This window comes from Salvelinus sp. IW2-2015, unplaced genomic scaffold (assembly GCF_002910315.2).
Source record: "Salvelinus sp. IW2-2015 unplaced genomic scaffold, ASM291031v2 Un_scaffold1088, whole genome shotgun sequence".
Taxonomy (NCBI): domain Eukaryota; kingdom Metazoa; phylum Chordata; class Actinopteri; order Salmoniformes; family Salmonidae; genus Salvelinus; species Salvelinus sp. IW2-2015.
The window spans coordinates 23,795-31,151 of NW_019942723.1; the positions used below are offsets into that span (position 1 = coordinate 23,795).

Genomic DNA, 7,357 nt, shown 5'->3' on the forward strand with positions numbered 1-7,357 from the left:
CTACTACTCTAACATGTCTGTACTACTACTCATACTGCTGCTACTGCTATACACTATGTGCTGCTAGCTATACTACTCTAACTAGCCTGCGCTAGCTACTACTCATACTGCTGCTAGCTACTACTACTATACTACTACTACTACTGCTGACTCTAACTCAGTACTGCTCTGCTAGACTACTACTACTACTACTACTGCCTGCTGCTACTCATACTGTGCTTGCTACTACTACCTACTAGCTGTGCTGCTGCTACTACTGCATACAATGCTGCTGCTGCCTATCCTACTCATATGCTGCTCTACTTACTACTACTACGCTGCTGCTGCTGCTACTACTCATACTGCTGCTGCTACTACTACTACTACTGCTGCTGCTGCTGCTACTACTCATACTCTGCTGCTACTAACTACTACTACTGCTGCTGCTTGCTGCCACTACTACTCATACTGCTGCTGCTACTACTCCATACTGCTGCTGCTGCTACTACTACTGTTGCTGCCACTGCTACTTACTACTACGTACTACTACTACTACTACTTCTACTGCTATCTACTACTATTCATACTGCTGCTGCTGCTACTACTACTCATACTGCTGCGGCTGCTGACTACTACTGCTGCTGCTACTACTACTACTACTACTGCTGCTGCACTACTACTCGTACACTACGTGCTGCTACTACACTATGCTGCTACTATCTACCTGCTGCTACTACTCATACTGCTGCTGCTACTACTCATACTGCTGCTGCTACTACTCATACTGCTTGCTGCTGCTGCTACTACTACATACTGCTGCTGCCTTACACTACTGCTGCTGCTGCTGCTACTTACTCCATACTGCTGGCTGCCTGCACTTACTAACTCACTACTGCTGCTACTACTACTACTACTACTGCTGCTGCTTGGCTGGCTACTACTCATACTGCTGCTGCTACTACTACTACTACTACTACTACTGCTGCTGCTACTACTACTTCATACTGACTGCTGCTACTACTACACACTACTACTACTTGTGCTGCTACTGCATTATGCTGCTGCTACTACTACTACCTGCTGCTGCTGCTACTACTCATACTGCTGCTGCTGCTACACGTGCATACTGCTGTACTATCTACTACTACTACTGTGCTGCTGCTTGCTACTACTATACTGCTCTGCTACTACTACTACTACTGCTGCTGCAACATACTCATACTGCTGCTGCTACTAACTACATACTAATGCTGCTGCTTGCTCTACTACTCATACTTGCTGCTTGCTACTACTATACTGCTGCTGCTAGCTACTACTACTTGTTTGCTGCACACGCTACTGACTTACTTTACTACTACACTACGTCTATACTACTAACTATCTACTGCTGCCTATACTATTCATTACTCTGCTTGCTGCTGCTACTCTACTCATTATCTGGCTGACTGCTGCTGCTACTACTGCTGCTGCTACTACTACTACTACTACTACTGCTGCTAGGTCATAACTACTACTACTAACTACTGCTGCTGCTGACCAACACTACTACTACTACTTCACACTTACTACTACTGCGCTCTTTACTCTACCTGCTGTCTCTCATCACTCTGCTGCTAACTACTACTTACTCTGCTGCTATTACTCATACTGCTCGCTCATTGCTGATACTACTCATTACTGCTGACTGCTACTACTACTGTTTTTACTGCTCTGCTTGCTCTACTTCATACTGCTGCTACTACTACTCATACTGCCGCTGCTGGCTACTCATACTGCGTGCTGCTGCTACTACTACTACTTACTGGTCTGGTACTACTCTACTGCTACTCTACTACTTACTACTACTACTACTGCTGCTGCTACTACTACTCATACTGCTGCTGTCTTACTATGTACTACTACTGCTAACTAAGTACTACTGACTACTACTACTCATACTGCTGCTGCTGGCCACTACTACTACATACTGCTGCTGCTCTCTACTACTCGATACATGCTGCTGCTGCACTATTACTACTACTGCTGCTACTACTACTACGCTGCTGCTGACTGACTACTACTACTGCTGCTGTACTACTACTCATTACTGCTGCTGCAGCTACTACATAACTACTAACTACTTCACTACTTACTGCTGCTCTACTACATACTCACTGCAGCTGCTGACTACTCATCTGCTGCTGCTACTACTACTACACTACTAACTCATACTGCTGCTGCTACTACTTACTATGCTGCTGCTGCACTACTACTACTACTACTGCTGCTAAGTACTACTACTACTACGTACGTACTACTGCTGCTTACTACTACTACTGCTGCTACTTACTCATCACTGCTGCTGCTGACTACACTCATACTTGCTAGCTGACATACTACTATACTGCTGCTGCTACTACATCATACTGCTGCTGCTGCTGCTACTACTCATACTGCTGCATGCACTACTGACTGCTGCGATGACTGCTGCTACTACTCATACTGCTGCTGCTGCTCACTACTCATACTGCTTAGCTACTACTACTACTACTACTGGCTGCTGCTCTGACTACTAACTCATTACTGCTGAGCTACTACTCATACTGCTGCTGCTGCTACTATACTGTTGCTGCCACTGCACTACTACTACTACTACTACTTACTACTACTCTACTACTGCATGCTACTACTATTCAACTGCGGCTGCTGCTACTACTACTCATACTGCTGCTGCTACTACACTACTGCTGCGCACTACTACTTACTACATTACTGCATGCTGCTACTACTACTACTACTGCTACTGCTACTACTACACTACTATACTCTGCTGCTGCTACTACTACTGCTGCTAACTACTTCATTACTCTGACTGCCACTTACTCTGCACTACATATACTCTACGTAAAAATACTCTACTACTAGCTGCTGACTTACTACTACTTGCTGTACTGACTTACTATTCTACTGCTGCTGCTCACTACTACTACTCTACACATACTACTGCTGCTGCCTACTACTTTACTGTGCTCACTTACTACTACTACTACTACCTACTACCTACTGCTAGTACATACTACTACTCTTACTGCTCTGCTTACTACTTACTCACTACTACTACTACTACTACTACACTATACCTACTACTACTGACTGCTATAATACTACTGCTGCTACTACTGCTGCTGCTACTACTAGCTACTACTTACTACATCACTATACCTATTACTACTACTACTACTGCGCTACTGCTACACTTACATACTACTATACCTTATTACTGACTACTCTCCGCTCTACTACTACTATACCTACTACTACGTGCTAGCCTACTGCTGCACTACGAGCTGTACTACTATATACTAGCTCCCATACTACTACTACTACATAACTACTATACCATACTACTAACTTAGCAGCTAGTCCTACTACATACAGACTGCTACTACTACTATACCTATTACTACTACTACTACTGCTGCTACTGCTGCTACTACTACTATACCTATTACTACTACTACTACTACTACTACTATACCTACTACTACTGCTGCTAGTACTACTACTGCTGCTACTACTGCTGCTGCTACTACTACTACTACTACTATACCTATTACTACTACTACTACTGCTGCTACTGCTGCTAGCTCTGGGTAGGAGCTGCTTAACTAATACTACTATTACCATTACTATTAATATCAGATCGGATCAGTTTACACAATACATACCTTATATCAGCGTAGACCAGACCTTAGATTCACTCTCTCTTTCATTCAATAGAGCACAACCTTAACCCTAACCTTGGAATCATGCGTGCTTATGTACATTCCCGTTTGTGAAAGAGAAATTGAAGGAAAAAGCGAGACAAAGAGAGGGTGTGTGCGTGTGTGTAATGGGCGCATGGCTGTGTGTGAGCATGCCAGTGTAAGTGTGAGCTTGAGCGTAAATGTGTGAATGTGTCTAAAATCCGCTCACACCTCAGGCTTCGCTGTAAAAACCACTTCTGTCTTCACATCATTTTCTTAAATTTGAACAACCTTTTGAATCGTTAAAAMGGACCGTATCAGTGAACAACTGACAGGCGTTTCAGGCTGGAATAAATTGATATGCCATGCTTTGAGGGCCATAATATGGCGTATGACTAGTGCGATAACAGAACAACTTTTCTCCTGGTCTTTAGACACAGCCCATCAGTCCATGTTGGCACCCTGTCTATCATATGTATAACAACATGCCATCTCACACTAGAACGTGAGCACCATGACAACCACTGGCACATACCAGTGGTTGGCATGGTGCTCATGTTCTAGTGTGGCTTTAGTGTGGCTTCTAGTGGCTTTAGTTACGGTTTGTAGACAGCAAAGAAATTAAATACTCTGATGTACAGTACCAGTCAAAAGTTTGGACACACCTACTCATTCAAGGGTTTTTCTTTATTTTTGCTATTTTCTACATTGTAGAATAACAGTGAAGACATCAAAACTATAAAATGACACATATGGAAACATGTAGTAACCAAAAAAGTGTTAATAAACAAATCAAAATATATAATATATTTGAGATTCTTCAAAGTTGACACCCTTTGCCTTGATGACACCTTTGCACACTCTTGGCATTCTCTCAACCAGCTTCACCTGGAATGCTTCTCCAACAGTTTTGAAGAAGTTCCCACATTTGTTGAGCACTTGTTGGCTGCTTTTCCTTCACGCTGCAGTCCAACTCATCCCAAACCATTTTAAGTGGGTTGAGGTCGGGTGATTGTGGAGGCCAAGTCATCTGATGCAGCACTCCATCACGCTCCTTGGTCAAATAGCCCTTACACAGCCCGGATGTGTGTTTTGGGTCATTGGTACAGTTGAAAAACAAATGATAGTCCAACTAAGACCAAGCCAGATGGGATGGTGTATGGCTGCAGAATGCTGTGGTAGCCATGCTGGTTAAGTGTGCCTTGAATTCAACAATGTAGAAAAGAGTAAAAATAAAGAAAAACCCTTGAATGAGTAGGTGTGTCTAAACTTTTGACTGGTCCTGTACATATATTTTAACCCACCTCTGAAAAGAATACTACACAAATACGCAGAAAAAAATTAATACATCCACCACAAAACTCCACCACTGATCAAAGAACAACCAACAGCTAGCCTGTGATAGAGAATTCTGAAACGAGAAGAAGCGTACTACAGTATGTAAGACTACTTCATCTAACTAGAAATCAAACTACAGTAATGTAAAATGTAAATTTCTAACCAGGAAGTACAGAATCTAACCAGAATCTACAGTAAAGCAAGATTACAGATCATCAACGCTTGGAACAATGGGTCAGTGAAGTACTGATTTATAATGATACAGAGAAAATACTCTTGATACTCGGAAGACTACTTTATTTAACCAGGAAATTCAGTAATGTAAGATTATTACAGATTATCTACACTGCCTGGGATTATTGGGTCAGAGAGTGAACACCATATTAAAGTAATGATGCGTAATATCTCACTTTCAATTTGAAAAGTATACATTATAATCCAGTCTTTTAAGCAACAGACTTAAATACAATCTTACGGTGAACGAAGAGAGTTGTGATATAGCAGGCAGAGAAAGAAAAGAAGAAACGGAGTGAGAGAGAGATGAGAGGAATGAGAGAGAGAGAGAGAGAGAGAGAGAGAGAGAGAGAGAGAGAGAGAGAGAGAGAGAGAGWGAAAGAAAAAAAARATACASWAGAGAAAAACAGAGAGACACAGAGGGACACAGAGAGACAGAGACACAGAGAGACACAAACAGACACAGACAGAGAGAGACAGAAAGAAAGAGAGACACAGAGAGAAAGAGAGACACAGAGAGACACAGAGAGACACAGACAGACACAGAGAGACAGAAAGAAAGAGAGACACAGAAAGAAAGAGAGACACAGAGAGAGAGACCCAGAGAGAAAGGGAGAGACAGAAAGAAAGAGAGACACAGAAAGAAAGAGAGACACAGAGAGAAAGAGACACACACAGAGAGACAGATAGAAACAAAGAGAAAGAGAGAGACCGAGAGAAAGAGACCGAAAGAGAGAGACAGAAAGAAAGAGAGAGACACAGAGAGAAAGAGAAACACAGAGCGAGAAAGACAGAAATGGACAGAAAGCCACACTCAGTCTGTGTCAGTTAATCATGGCCATGCATCTCACCTGAGTGTCTCAGCCATGCGTCTTAGGTCCTCATTCTGCTGTTTCAGTCTCTCCAGCTTGGCTAGGATCTTGGACAGGTCTCTGCTGGATCTCTCCGGATGCTCGCTGTCCCTAACCAGGTGTCCTCCAATGTAGAACAGCAGTGTACCCCACGCAAGGAGCACCAGCATAATCCAGCGCCACGAACCTGCCCATGGCCGCATCTTTCACCCCTCTGAGGTCTCTGGGGTGGAGGGGTGAGGGATGGGAGGGTGAGCAGCACTCCCGTCACAATAGGCTCTGAAGCATGGTTGGAACGGCGATGGAGGGCGTAGGGAGAACGGAGGAGGTGAGCGTGGTCCAGTTGGGGTTTGGTTGGTGGGGTTAGTTAATGCATGGCTATGGTTCCTGCAAGGGGTTAGGATGGGTTGAGGTCCATTGTTGCGGCCTGCCTTCCTGGGTGGGCCCTCTCTGGGCTAGGCTGGTTTGGGCTTGTGCTGAGCCGGGCTCTGGTAGTCTGGCCAGCTCACTGGTGCCACCCTCTGTGTCTCTGCAGTCCTCTGACTGACTGACAGACGGCTCAGTCTCTCAGTGGTCTTCTGCTCAAAGGGAAAACAAAGCAGTCAGGTTAGGGAGAGTCACTGACAAACTCAGTACGAAACCACTGCCCTTATCTTCTTCCTTCCAACCTTCCCTTCCTCTCCTCTCCTCCTCTCACCAGATAAACCTGGAGTCAGGAGCCCCTCAGCAGTTAACAGAGAAGCCCACTAATCCACAGAACACTACATAAACCCACCGTTCAGCATTGTCTACTTCGCTACAGAGCAATACACAAACCCACCACCTCTCAACAGAACACGACACAAACCCACCACCTCTCAACAGAACACTATACAAACCCACCACCTCTCATCAGAACACAACACAAACCCACCACCTCTCAACAGAACACTACCTAAACCCACCGTTCAGCAATTGTCTTTTATCTGCTACTTATTCGCTAACAGAGCAATACAACGAAACCCAGCAAACCGCAGGCTTGACCGACGTGCTTGGGAGTCTGAAGCCAGGTATAGAGATAAGGATAGTTACACAGAGATGCGCAACACCAGAACACAAACCCACCACCTCTCAATAGAACACTATACAAACCCACCACCTCTCATCCGAAACACAACACAAACCCACCACCTCTCAACAGAACACTAACAGCACAATACCGCACCAACCAGGTCTTCTCAAAACCGAACA

The 7,357-nt window shown here is 44.3% G+C and overlaps 1 long non-coding RNA gene across 1 annotated transcript in view; it reads right to left on the reverse strand.

The window, feature by feature from the left end:
* Positions 1 to 6,131: 6,131 nt before the first annotated feature.
* The window catches only part of LOC112069714 (uncharacterized), a 145,873-nt gene continuing 144,647 nt past the window's right edge, over positions 6,132 to 7,357 (reverse strand). Inside the window, exon 3 of the long non-coding RNA XR_002893781.1 lies at positions 6,132 to 6,705. This is a non-coding gene — a long non-coding RNA (uncharacterized lncRNA). The remainder of the gene's footprint in view (positions 6,706 to 7,357) is intronic.